This window comes from Cavia porcellus, unplaced genomic scaffold (genome assembly GCF_034190915.1).
Source record: "Cavia porcellus strain 051 isolate PalLab524CR breed Dunkin Hartley unplaced genomic scaffold, mCavPor4.1 scaffold_2, whole genome shotgun sequence".
Lineage (NCBI taxonomy): Eukaryota > Metazoa > Chordata > Mammalia > Rodentia > Caviidae > Cavia > Cavia porcellus.
The window spans coordinates 68,887,984-68,903,347 of NW_026947485.1; positions in this window are offsets into that span (position 1 = coordinate 68,887,984).

Here is a 15,364-nt window from a genome sequence, read left to right on the forward strand (position 1 = left end):
AAGTTTCAGTTGTTGTGAAAGAAACTGTCTACACGCACGTTACTGATCACCTTTGAGGAACTCAGCTACCTACTAAATTTCCCCAACCACTGTTAAAGAATAGAAACAGTACATGCTATTACAAAACCTAAAAGGGCACATTACAGCTATTTTTAAGGGGAAAAATAAAATTAAAAAAAAACTTCCTACTTAAAAAATATGAAACTGAGGTAGGATAGACAAGAAAAAAATCATTACTTTAAAGATGTACATTTAAGAAATCATAGCGCTTCATTGCACAGAAGCTACTCAAGTCCTTCTCTCTTCCTTGAAATTCACTTCCCGAAAATTCCTAAGGGTCTTAGAGACAAAGTATCTGTAAGGTGGGCTCAGGCTGTGTTTTTCAGTCATTTGCCCTTCCTCCCACTAACCTCCTTCCTCAAGGAAGCAGCAGAGGTGGGTGGCAAATCTCAACTTCAAACACCTGGAAATGGTTTGCATCCTCCGGTAGGTAACTTGGCAGACAGTGAGAATACATAACCTAGGTCACCTATCTTGAGGACATGCCTGAGACACATGAAAACCCTAACCACAAATCTAAACGTTCCTCTCCTTGGAGAGCCCATGCTTCATTCCTGGTTGTGCAGTTTTTAAGTATGCCTGTAAGCTCTGTTATGTCTCTTGTGATGTGTCTGAAAAATTAGTTTTCCATACTAAAAGTCAGTGACTCTACAGCCTGTGCTGTGGGTGGAGCAAGTCAGAGCCCTTGTCTCCTATTTGGGAGGGTCTCCTGGGGCCCAGTGCAGTGACAAAGTCACCCAAACTCATGTCAATAAGCCACAGAAAAGTACACAAAGGAAATTCAGATTCTTGTCATTTCTTAACACTAAGAAAACAAAGGAACCAAGGGCACTGAAGAGTTTGATTTATTACCTTTCCACCCAGACACAGAATTAGACATAAAGAAACCCCGCAGCAGAGTCATCTCCAAATCCGGGGAGTTCTACTCTCCTCTTCATTGCAACTCTGGCTAAATCCTTATGAGCAGCAATTGTTTCCTAACAACACAACATAAAATATATTTCATGTCGACTCGAAAGAAGTCTCCAGCTCTTCATGGAAATGAGGCAATTGAAGAAGAAAACTACAGGTGGTTACAAGGCTCACCTCTCTTCTGAATTTGAAATAATTATTTTTTGTGAAGGTTTTCAACCCCGTTGGCAGTACACATGCCAAAAACCCTTAACAGAGCTGAAGAGAAGAAAGCAGTCAGCTACAGTGGCGGGCCACAACCAATGAATAATATATTTCCTAATTAACCGTGTAAGAACATTTGGCCACATCTGTTGGATTTTTTTTAGTATATGATTTGCAGGCTAATAATGAAGACTGAGTTCTTAATTACAAGATTTGCATTCCTCCACTCTATCATTAAAAGCTTATGTAAAAGCTGTCTTTGGAATGAGGTTTTGAATGCACAGTGGAAAAAAAAAATGGGCTGACAAACCAAAAACCTGTCTAGCTAATATTTCTTAAGGACTCAGTTTCTATCAACTATAACACTCAGCTTGAACACTTCTAAATGTTCCATTTCCTGTACTCTAAGTAGAAAAGAAAATGTGGTGTGCTTTTTTTCATATGAACTCACCATAGCCTGAGCTATGCTCTGCATGTCATGTAATAATATAGATTTTAGTTTGATGAGAATCCTCAAGTGTAATTGATTTGGCAGATATGAAGTGACAGATGGTACAAAAGATTGCAAATCAAATCTTCAAACTACAGAACAAAATAGACTGAACAGTTTCATAGCTAGAGAGAGCTCAGGATGGCTAACCTCAAAAGCCCTGTGATGCCACCAGCTGACGGAGGACAGTGATCTCCACTTCCCGGTGTTGACTTCTGGGAGGACAGACTGTATTTTCTACAAACACATACGGTCGAACCAGTGACCAAAACATAGGATTGATCATGCCAGCATTTCAAAACAATATGAAAAGACCAAAGACACAGACTGAGCCTACAGACAGATCTTCTTTGGGCCAGAGGGGACAGAGGCAGTTACACAAGAAGTATCTAGAGGGTCATCCTTAGAGTTTGCAAAGGGGCTTGATTTCACACGTTAGCCACTGCACCAGGAAAAGGTTGTGGAGAGAGCAAGAATTGATATTTTTCAAAGTGAAAGTAAAGAGGGTTGAAATGTCTACTTGTGGCTCACAAACAACATGCACCAGAGATTCCAGGAGTGCGTGTTAAAATACACACCCTGGGCTGTGCTCTGCTTCAGAAGCCCAAGGAGACGCCCGAGCCTGCTGCCGTCTCCCGTCTAACAGGCAGTGACACTGATGCTGTCGGCCTGGGCCCATACTCTGAGAACTGCTGGTCAAAATGGGTTTCTCAGTCTCAGTTTTATTGACATGGTGTAGGGGCAGACAATTCTTGCTTGTAAGTGGTTGTTGTGGTTTGAACATAACACGCCCTCCTGAAAACTCTCCTGTATCCAGAGATAAGAAGGGAAAAGAGATAAGTAGGAGGTCGACAATTTCATACTTTACCAAATTATACATTCTTTTGTTTTAACAATACTTCACTATATATGCTAATTTGTTTCAATTATTCTAATAATTTATCTTAGTTGACTGAAAAGAAACTTCGTGTTATCTGTTTGTCTCTTTTTTGTAACGATCTTTCTGGCTTATGTCTTGTACTCTGAGTGACTACTTCAAGATAATAGAACACAAGGCAATAACAATTGCTATTCTCTTATTACTTGGTTAAGAAATTTTGTTTTATTGTTCATAAATTAAAAAGAAAAAACTATCAAGATTATTTATTTTTAAATATCACATTTTATTTCAAAAAATAAAGAATCCTGAACAAAACTTCTATCAGCATGTACCTGAGGAGTACCTAGCAGAAAGATTTTCTGTTATTGCCTCTGGCACAGATTCCTTTTTGATTTTGTTTTTGTTTTTGCTTTTCCCTAAGAGGATTAAATTATTCCTGTCTGTTTAATAATGCTATATGACTTTCCTCACACTCGCTAATTCTGTGATTCTCTAGATGATGAGTGTCCTCCAAATTCAACTTCCTAGAGACAGTCCACATGCTCGGAGCTCAGTTTCATCCAGTATCACACTTCAGACTGCAGGCGCCCAAGATAAGGCTCCACGTCCTACACTTGCTGCCTGATTTGCTGTCAAAGATTCTCCCAACACCAACTCCCTCAGTCTTAATGTTTTGCTGAAATGGTTCCAGAACTCAGCAAAATAATCTCTGATCAGTTTATTATGAATAGTACACTCCTGATCACATGGACATACAGGGCAAGGCACGGGGTCACATGGCCCTCTCCAAAAGTGCCACCTCCTAGCAACTCTGTGCTCACAGACTGGTTCTCTCTGAGCTCCATTGCTTAGAAGCTTTTGTTACATAGGCCCAGCCCACAGAGTCATTCCCTATTGTTGACTGAGCACAATCCACAGTGTTCTCCCCTACTCAGAGGTGGAGCTGTTCTTGAGAGTTAAAATCTGATTATACAGTTTACTCTCCTGTGAGTGAGTAGCCCAATTCTGAATCTAACCAGGGGCCTCAGCCACCAGTCTTCTCAGTAGCTTACAAAAGAAAAGCTATGAAGAACAAATATGTATTTACCATGGTATCACAGATACTTCCTGGATAAAGAAGGTGAGGCAAGCAATAAAGAATTAACCTTCAAATTATACATACAAGTTGCAATGTACAAAAACTATTATTTTAATACTTTCCTTTAATACTTTGAATCTGTTTCATGGAATGATAGTCCATGAATGGCAGTATATGTTAAGTAAAACTAAAGGGGTATGTTTTTAAATGGTATTAAGCTCTGGCTTAAACAAATTTAAAGATATTTCTTTACCATACAAGTTTTTCTAAAACTTTAATATCTTAGTGTTCTTTAAGACTATCCTTCATCAGAGGCATGTTTTGCAAGTTTTTTAAGCTTTACCATGAAACCCATTTATTTACAACAAAGCATTTTGAGATAGTAGACATCCATATAACATGGCTTGGAAATGTGAACAGCATGTCTTTATATTCTATATTTCAATGCCACTTTCACTCTGGGAATTTAGAGTTATGATTGTATGTATAGCACCCAGTAAATATTAGACTTATCCTTCTTCTTTTGCCCATATAGAATTGCATACTCTTGGGTGTGCAAGATTAGTGCTGAAGAAAGTAGGAATTTTGTCTGCATAAGGTTTTCAGGATTGTACCCAGAGGTTTCTTTTAATGCGTTAGTCAATTACTGGTTCCTTAAAGCCTAGAGTATTACACCAAAATTGTTTAATTGAGTTGAAAAAGGTTATCTACAGTATTTTCCACATAACTGACTTTTCAACCAACTGATTTGCATATAGTAGAACATTGCTAATTTATACTAATGACTAAGAGAACACAAGAGATTACAAATTCAAGAATTAGGGAGTACTGTATGTGAGAGCATGAAATTAAAAGCAATTAGAGCTGTCTCACCATAAAAAAAAGACTTGACAAGTCCATGCTTATTATTTCTGGTAGTGATTTATAGTAAGCTATCATTCAGTTTGTAATGAAACCTCCATGATGTGACACTTTATTATCATCATTCCCCAAGAAGGAGAGGCAAAGCTGCCAGAGACTCAGGAGAGCATGTTAGCCTTCCTGATGGATTCATTCATTCCCTTGGCATTTACTGTACTGTGCACCTGCCTCATACCAAGTGCTTTCATTAAGCACAGTCTCAATGGCTTTTTCCTACCACCAACGTTAATAGATTGCACCATAATCTAGGAAGCATTGACAGATTCAAGAAAGCAAAACCAAAAAATATCCAATAATTTCATTACCTAGAGATGATTCTTCTAACATTCATTATGCTTGCTTCCAATATTTGGAGTCAAGAAAACATGCACATCTTACTTTCTACTTTGTATTCTGCTTTCCCTTAGTTATGATGAAGACACCTTTATTATATCCATAATTTAATTATTGCTACATATTTAATCAGTAAAATCATTTATTTCAGTCTAGAAGTGAGCAATTGTTTAGTTTCAATTATCTAAAATCAAAATAATTCCAATAGTCTACACCTGTTTTCACTACTACCAGTAAGTATTCATGTATTTTTATGTATAGCAGAAAATAATTGATTTTGGAAGGGATGAGATAAATTAAACTCAAAATTTGTGTTAGGCACTCTTGCTACCAAAGTATTACCTCCCTGGTGTAGGCAGCAACATGAACTAGAGAAACTGATATTTAGCAAATACTGGCTCAATATATATACTCAGCCTTATAATAAATTTAAGCCTCCTCAGTTAAGTTGTTTTATAATTTTGATAGTCAATGTAAGCCTGCTTCAGTTTTGAAGAATTTCATTTAGAAATTACTGAAAATATTTCTATTTTAATTGTTACTAGTTCTGTTTCACAGATAAGTTCCTTATAGCACTGAATGAATAGGTAATCTTTATACAATTATATAGGACTTGAATCACTTAATATTCATAGGAATTTATTACTTGTACCCTTCCTCTGATGAAGGTAAGGTGGTATAGGGAGAAAATAGACGTCGCACAGTCACTCTAAGTTGAAGCTACAGTGACCTCATGAAATAGTTGACATTAATTAATGAATTCAACAGTTTATGCTGAGTATGCTCTTGCGCAAATCCCTCAAAAGCTTCCTGACAGCATCCTCTAACATGGAGTCACAGTCTCTTAGCAGTCCCTCAGAAGCTTTGCTGCAGTCCTGACCCAAATGTGTGGCCCAGTGAATAAACACAGTGCCCATTATACCAGCTCTGTCATGGTTCTGGAATTCACAAAGCCCATCTCTGTTAAGCTCACTTTCATTAGTATCTGCTTATAGTAGGTGCTTAATGATACTAATAATCATGTATTCTTAGTGAAGATTTAAACAACTATTGAGTACTTTTCATCACCAGAATTGATGATTGATGTTCCTTTCACTGATATTCCCTAGAAAGATACTAAAATCTTATAACCATTGTAAATCTGAAGTATCCAGAGTTAGTGAAAGAGAGCAAAATAGCTCTTTGTTCTGTTTCTTCCAGTTCATAAATTAATCTCCATAGTGTACATTCATATTGTGATACAAGTTAAATTCTTTTGTGTACCCAGGGAATAATATGATAGGAAGAGTTGATGCAGAAAGTTTGTTCTCCAGAAAAGAAAATGTAAAATTACTTGTCTTGTACTATACTTTCCTTGGGTTGGCAACTCAATGCACAACATCTCCTTTGAGTCTCACCATGGCTTGCTGTTGAGGAAAAGTTTGGAAAATTTAGGTCCAGAGTATGACCTGGGTCTACATCAAACTGACTTCAAACTTGTGTTGTTTTTACCTCAATTATTTAACATGTATTGCAACCTCTCATGGATTCCCAATGCCCCCATGAATGCCTTGGAGCCGTGAGGATCACAGCTGGTCTCCAGATACTTCAGTAACTTCAGGCTCAAGGAACCAAGTCGCTCAACAAGAACTCAGAGTCCAGAAATTTTCTACTTCTTGTAATAATGTACCAGATAAGGTGATAAACATACTGGATAGTTCTGATAAATCTTAGGAAAACAGTACTTTTGAGTTCTCCAAAGTAAATCCATACCAGAATAAATTCCCCCAAAAGTCTCCCTGAAGAATATTTTGATTCATTTCAAAAATTTATCATACAGAAATAGACAGCAACAAGTCACACAATGTCCTAATATCACCTCTACCTAAAATTACATCCCTGTGCCAGGAGGGTCTCTGAGGTCAACAGATTTGCTCATATTTGTTCATTCAACACATACATTTTGAGTACCAGATCTTTTTTCCCAACACTCCCGATGGCAGAGAGTCAGTATATACTGAAGGCAAATAGAATTGCAGACCTCTGGGAGTTTTCATTTTGGCAAGATAGAGATGAAAAAAATAGACATAATGAATACACAAATTATGCCACACATATAAAGACATGGGAGGCCTATATGAAGCCATTATTGCTGACTCCATTATTGCAAGGAGTGTTGAGATGTCACTGGGTACAATTTTGAACAAGACTATCAGAGTGGACCTAGATGAAAGTTTGGTATCTGATGGAAGACTCAGAAGGAGTGAAGTGGCCTCAGAGAAAAGTCTCTGAGAAATGTACAGAAGCCTGTAACAAGTTACACTTAAACTGTTTAAAGAAGAAAAAAGAATTGTGGCCTAGAGTATAGTAGACATTAGGGAGAATAGAAAGATAGAAATAGTAAGTACCATGGGTTCTATTTCCAGTAGGTTCTATTGCTAGATTTGAGCCAGAGCAGGGTACGATATGCTGTACTCATTGAGAGTCTCACTCTGGTGCTGGGCCAAGAATAGACAGCATAGCAGTGAGGGGGGCTGAAGGGATGGGGACATAACAGGAAGTGACTGTTACAAAGCTCTTATGGTAACTAAGGCATTGGGGCTGGTTCCCCAGACCAATGACAGCAGTCCAAGGAGGAAGAAGTGATCCAATTGTGAAGAAATCTTGAAGAAGGAATCAACAGAATTTTCTGGCAAATTCAGTGTGAAGTGTAAGAAAAATAAGGGGGAACAATGACTCCTCTTGTCTGAGTCTGAGCAGTTGGAAAGATAGATTCGTTCTCACCTAAAATGGAGAGTACGGTTTTTTAAGAGATGAATCAGGAATTCTATTTTACATGTACAAAATCTACAGGGTCTACTAGATATCTAAGTAAGAAGACAGTGAGATGTCAGACCTATTTTGGAATTCAGAAAGGTCTGATAAGTGACATAAATTTGAGGATATAAAGTGATATAAATTTTGACTTTGTTTGCAGGTTCACAAACGGACCAAGATCATGGGAGCTCACAGGCAGAACTAGTACAGATAGCAAGACACCTGAGCACTGCTGGGTGTGCTGAGGTAAGGAAGTGTGGGAGGTGAGGAAGTGAAGGACCCAGCAGAAGCCCTGAAAAGGAGCAGCCCTGAGAGGGTACAGAAGAAAAGTAGGGAGTATAGTGTCTTGGAAGCCAAGAACCAAGAGTTCATCAGCAAGAGGGATGAGTTCAGTGCATAAATTTCTCCTGAGCTAAATGAAGATGTGAACTGAGAAATGACCACTGAATTTAGCAACAGACAATGATGACTGAAAGAGTACCTGAAGGACAATAATGGGAATAAAAGAGAAAGATAAGAGGAAAAGATATTGGAAGCCAAGTTTAGACAACTGTATTTGAGAAAGTTTTTCTGCAAAGAAATATAAAAGATAGGGGAAGTAGAGTCAAAATAGCGTTACAGTGTTACGTGTTTTAAATGTTTAATATTTTTTTGAGGTAGACTCTCACTATATAGTTCAGATTGGCCTTGAATTCCTAGCGATTCTCCTGCTGGAATTACAGGCATGTGGCACCACTCCAGAGCTCTAACATGAGGTAGCTGTGTTGGAATGCTAATGACAATAACCTATGAGGCCTATAAAAATCAAACAAACCCTGATGATGTCAGAGATAGGGAGAATCCACAGTATAGACACTCATCTGTGATGACACTTAGGAAGGCAGAATTTATGAGCCAGGTGCTGGAAGGCTGTGAAAGCAGATGTCATGTGAGGCTATGGACATCTCGCAATGTTTCCCTTTTCTCTTTGAAAATGGAGGTGGGGAGGAAAGTGTTAAAGATTAGGGAGGACAGAGGCTGGGCATTTGGCTCAGTGGCATAAGCACCTGCCTTGCAAGAAGGCAGTCATGAGTTTGATCCCTGGTACTGATTAAAAAAAAAAAAAGATTAGGGAGGAAAAAGAGTACATTAATTGTAAGTACAGTCCACAAGCAATGGATTATCTAGGTCTGGAATAATTGTCAGTTGGAACACCTACAGACTATATGAAGTTCAAGATGATGAATTTAAAGAGGCTGGTCAGAAGTATGATGACATATTTTCTCGAGACACCAAAGATATTGGGCTGGAGAGACGAAATGGTCAGAATTAGCCAGAGTTGCAATTTTGAAAAGAGAGTGTGATGAAGGAAATGGGACAAAGGGGACACTTGTCCACCGAGCATGGTGTTAGGTTGGGCAGAGGTAACAGTAAACATGGACAATCACTGGTTGATTAATATTTCCTGTTAGATTCTAAGAAGGACACCTATGAAGACATGTGCTATATTTCTGAATTGTTAGGAAGGACCCTGTGTTTGCACATTAAGCAGTTGCAGCTATGTGGACTTTCAGGTCTGCCACTCATTGCATGACCTCATTCCAATCACACATGTTCTCTTTGTGCGTGGTTCTTCTCTTGCCTACAGTTTAATGATGATATTTTCCTGATGTGATTCTTTTTTTAATGGAAAAAATTAAACAAAATTTCAAAACAAGGTTAATTAATGTTTAAAGACTTGAAGATCCTTGAGAAAAAAAAGAATAGCAATTAATTTAATTTAAATTTAAAATGGTTTTATAAAACTCTGTATTGCTCTCACCATCTTGTTTTGACTGATTTTACTCTATTCTGTTTTGCTTGATAGTACTAAGTTTGAGAGTATAAGCAACAACTTTGAAGACAATAAGATTCACCATGATGCCCATTCTGGTTTGACTATTATCTTCTTTTGAAGTCCTGTAATGTTTCCAATGTTTTGGTTTTATTGGTTTTGTTCTTTACTGTTTTGTTCAATTTTATTATAACTGATGATATAGGCAATTCTTTTTAAGATAGCAAGAGGCATTATGGTAACCATTGTTGATCACCTTGTATTCTGTTTTTACATTATGTACTATGTCTATCCTTTTTTATTTGACTGACTCTGTTTTGTTATGTCACATTTGGTTTTATTCTCTTCAAAAAAAGTAATAAGATCTATGAAAGTAATAAAACCCAAAATGTGTAATTGTCATTGTAAAAAAGAGAGGAAAAGAAAATGCTCTAAAGGATATAACTGCATTTATATTTAAGCGTATAAGATAAATAACCATATTACTGAGTTTTTGTTGGATCGTTGAACAGAACTGTTTGCAGTCTCACTCTTTGAATGTCCACTTTATATGCTTTAATTTTGTAACTTGAACAACTATTTCTAAGATGACAATATGTAATCTATTAACTAGTGATTTTCTACTGTTTATTTTTTAAATTCTGTATTACTTGTACCCTTTTTCTGTTTTTTACTTTCTCCTTAAATAAAATTAAAAATAAAATAAAATAAAATGAAGTAAAATAAAATGGTTTTATATTTCCATTCTTTGCAGAGGTATGCTCCTCATTTTTTATACTAAAATACATTTACTTTTATTACTTTCATAAATAAGTATTGCTATTGATGATCTGTATTGCTTTAGTCTAAGTTTCTTTCATTTTTGACAATAGAACATCTATTCAATAGAGCACCAATAGAACATCTTCGTGATGCCAAGAATTAAAATTTAGACCAGTTATACTGTCTGGAAAATTTATTATACTAACAAAAGGAAGAAAACCAGTGTTTTTCAGATTCTACTATGTGACAATGCACAGTCAATATTTAATTTAATCCCAAAACAATCCCATAGGTTTGCTATTATTATCAGCCTCATTTTACAATGAAAGAATTGCGCTCACAGACACCAACTATAATTGCTGAGCCCAGATTCGAACATAGTTATACGTGACTATACACTCTTGCATGTCATTTTCTTTCAATAAAACTCTAGCTGTAGGAGATGGATTGAAGTTCATGTGGTTCCATCTTATCAGAAATATTCCCCAATATGTGAAAATTGAGAATTCTGAAGAAATTGTACTACAGCATTCAGCTAAATTTAAATTCTTAGATTCCTCACACAGAATGATTTTGCTAGTCTCTCCAATAGCACACACCCTATTGTGTGGTATTCATCCAGCGAAGAGGCCCCTGACTGATGTGAAGAAAGAAAAATATTTACAAAAAGAAATTCAAAGTAGTTTCCACTGCTGGTGTTAGAGAATACAATAGCATTGTTTGTTAGTGGGGCCACAACCAGGAACACAGATACAAATTTCAGTAACAGTATTCCTGCCGGCGCTCCTTGCTGGGCCCTGAGTCTCAAATCTGATCAATGAGTACAGGTGCCAACCATGCCGCATTTGTGCTTTCTCTTTGCTAGGACACGGTACCCCACATTCACACGTTAGAGGAGGATGGGTTTATTTCAGCTCACATTTTGTAGAGGTTTCAGTACAGAGTCAGCTGCCTGCACAGCAGGGTGGCATGGCAGAGGGATAGTGTGACAAGCAATGAGCAGCTTTCCTTCCTCCTTCCCTTTTTATTCAATCCAGGCTACAAGCTGATTGGTCAGCGCTACCACACCCTGCTGGGTCTTCCCTCTCCAGTAAGTCCATCACCCACATCCAGGACTATGCTAACTCAATTGACGGTCTAATCCAGTATAACACACCCATGGCGCAGTTGCTCCTGAAAGCTCCAGCTATCAGGCTTTGAGGGGACATTTATATGCAAGCCATGACACAAGCTGACAAAGACATGCATAGGACATAAGCTCATACTCTGTGAAGTGACTGAGATGTATTCGTGAACTAAATTCCATTTCTTTTTTCTGTTCATTGTTGTTTCTAAAGGAAGCATTATGTCTTTTTATTTAAGGCTTCTGTATCATAGACAAACTAGTAAATAAGGGTTAAATGGGGGATGTCATTTTCAGGGCTGGCAAGTTTCCCCAACAGCTACAGCTAAACTGTGAAGTGTTTTTAGTGACTGGAAACCCGGCAGAGGGAAGCAAGATTGGTGATGAGGTGGCTTCCCAAGCACACTGTTCCACAGGAATTCACAGGTATATTAAAACTGTGTCTAATTCTTGAAAACCAGAACTTCTTTCCTGAAGCAATGATCTTCCCTTTCAAAATAATTATTAACACACTTGTCAATTTCTAAATACTTTACCCTAGAAATAATTTTATTCACTATATTTGTATTACAAAGTGCATTAAAATTGGACTCAATTTGAGTGAAGCAGAAGACCTGACCTAGGAAGACACCATAGCTGTTAGAATGCCACTTATTGGGGCATTAACAGAAGAATGAAAATGACTTGCATTGTCAAGCTGCCCCAGCTACTTTCATTTTGTAAAGCAGAATTTTCTTAGAAAAGGTTGCCTGTAAAATCATATTTTCATTACAATCCCATGTATGGCCAAAGAGAAATGTTTTCTTTCATGATTGAAGTTGCCTTCAGAGCAAGTTGACCCACAGGTTTCCCCAAGACAGGGGACAGGGCAAGTGAATATTTAAAGCATCTTTCTGCTTAATTTATCTTCATAGATGATCATCTGCAACACACAATATGCACAGGCACACACACACATGTGCACATGCACACACACAGAGAACCTGCTGCATCACACAATATGCACACACACAGAAAAATAACCTGCAGACTATGTCAGCAAACCTTGCACTTTGCAATGTTTTCATCAACTAAATAGACCATTTCCCACTCTCTGGCAAGACAGAATCCTGCTTTAAGTCCAAGAACATCCTTACAATTAGCAGACTCTGAGGAAACCTCTAGTGCAAAATAAATGTTCTCGGTCAAACCCTATGCCCTCATTCCTATCAACTGCAAAGAAGCTTCTTCAAAAAGCTGCACTCTGAGCAGAAAAGAAGCATGTTCTCAGCATATCCTGGAATTCAATCCACACATAAGAGCAGATAACCAGAAAGGGGCCTTTCCCATCCTCATCACATTCTCTCCCAAGACCTCCCTCGTGGGGTTGCACAGCCCCACAATACTGCTTTGTAGACTCTTCAGCACAAAGAGAATCTCTACTTTAAAGAGGACTCTTTTTCTTTTTTTAAACAGTTCCTCGGCAGGTGAGATGATTCTTGTCGTGTGGGAAATCAGTGTTAATTCAGAAACACCAAAGGCAGTTTTCTGAGTCCAGTAGCTAATCTGAGTGAGGTCAGGCCACAGATTTGCTCTCAGTTCTAGGCAAAGCATCCTGGAAGCAGGTAGGAGTGACATATTCAGTCTTCCCTCAGGGGAACCCAAGTGTGTCAGGTGTTCTCAAGGTCTGCAGCCAAACATGCCGGTGAGTAAAATGATGAACCATGAGATCTGAACTGAAACAAAACCCATCCTCCGCTCCTTATTCCAATCACTCTTGAGCTCCAGATCTCCCGAGACACTGTTTATTTTCTGAGGCAGCACAGTGCAGTTGTTTTTCATCAAGTGTAAAGATGATCTAATAAAGTTATCTTGTATCACTGACAAGAGGTTTAATAATTTAAAAATCTTTTTCATAGCCAAACAGTAGTTCATGTAAAAGGTACAAACACTTTAACATGGACTAAAAGGTGGGGGGAAAAGTATCTCCACAGGTTCAGCTATTCTGAGTACAAACACTGCCTGGAGGAAAAGGTAGGAAATCTCTAAGATTACACATCATAGAGAGAGAAGAGGAAGGACATTCAAGAAAGTCGATCTTTATTATATAGAATCCAGATCCTTAATCTCAGGACTGAAAGGGAAAAAGCATCTTAACATCTTTCTGTGACCAACTGTCCCCACTAGTAAGCATGTGGCACTCATGGGCTTGTAATAAAATGTGATCCTGTGCTGGAAAGACTGGACTGCAGCAAAGACATCCTCTAAGGGAACGGAAACTGGACTAGGACAGTAACTCTCGGGAACAAAGGAAAAGATTGCCTAACTTCCCAGAAGAAAACACCCAGGAACTGTGTGGTTTTCTTGTAACCTCCTGTTCTGAGAGCAGCAAACGCAGGGCAAGGCATTTTATAGACAGATGATAATGGCTTTCAGTGTTTCCCAAATTGGCTCCGAGCCCACACTGAGTAAATTGCTAAGAGCCCATATGTAATTCTGAATCTCTTGCAGGCCCTGCGTAGGGCTGTGCACTGCTAATAATTACATAGACTGGATAATTAACTTCCAACATAAAAAGGGATGAAGGTGGGAGAAGTAAATGCAGACCTTATCAACTTCTACTTAAAGCAAGGGCACCGATTTACAAAAACCCTAGGGCGCTCATCTGGGGAAAAAATCAGGGCCGCCTGTCTCTTCACATTTTCTGACAAGGGTAGAAGGCATTTCTTCATGTTCATAGTTTTTGTCCTGGTATTTCTGCATTTTACAGTAGTATTCATTTTAATTGTGGTCAAGACAGTCTTGCCTTATCAATTTTAAGATTCCTAAGAGAAAACCAATGCCCACGGCGCAGGTAAGCGGAGTAGTAACATTTGGCAGAAGCAAAGAATTGGCTTCTGCCCACAGTGAGCACCGGAGCTGAAACAAGCCTCCTGCATTATGCATGGAGTGCTGAAAAGCAGTCAGTTCCATAAAAAAAAGAATTAGGAAAACCCAGGGAAACAGCAAGACAGTCTATCATCTCTCCAAGACACCAGGGTGGGGAAGAAAAACTCCTGAGGCCTCAAACCCCAGGCTTACAGGATTTCAATCCATGCTAATTATATCATAAAAGGTCCTGAAGAAAAGAAATTAATATTTTCACAGTCCTATAAAATGTAAATGCTTCAGAAGTATACATAAAACTACTGTATGATATTTTCTTAGCTAAAGATGCCTATGGGGAGAAAATTAGTCCCTCTGAAGGAGAACAAAGGAGAATACAATAAAAATTTTACATCATCTGAGGAAAAGAAGTGCCTTGAGGGACATAATGGTTCCCTAAACAGGCAAAGGCAGTCCCTATACAGTAAGATAAATACATCTTTTAGCATTTTTAAGGCACTAACCATACAATAGAAACTATAATGAGTGACCAGAATGTTATGAACAAGCTCTAAGTTTTAATGGCTACATAGAACTTCTGCAAATGTAAAAATGCATTTATTATCATTTTTAGTGATAATTTTTATTGCAGGTTAGGAAATATATTTTTTCAAGAGTAAATGATAAAAACCAGAATAAATGAAGAGATTCTATATATGAGTGCTGAAAAAGATAAAATACCTATGATTAAATATAAAAAGGACCACTAAGAAGAAAACTTTAAAACATTAATAAAAACACAAACGAAAGAGTTAGAATTGATGAACACAACTCAGTAAGATAGTGATCAAAAGATGTAAACGGAGTCCACACAAGAACAACAGCTGTCAAAAATAAAAAGATGCTCTGTTCACTTAAGGTAACAGAAAATGAAGATAGATGGATATCAGTAAAGTTTTTCACCAATCAGACTGATACAATTTCTAAAGTTTGATTACACTTTGCGGGGTTAAGCTCTTGGAAAACAGACACTGGGTGCAATTCTTGAGTAGAAAGTAGCAGAACCACTAAAGAAGATATGATAATACTTAGCAAATCTTTATGCAAATATAGCCTTTGACTCAGCCAGTTCTCTATTACACACTGAA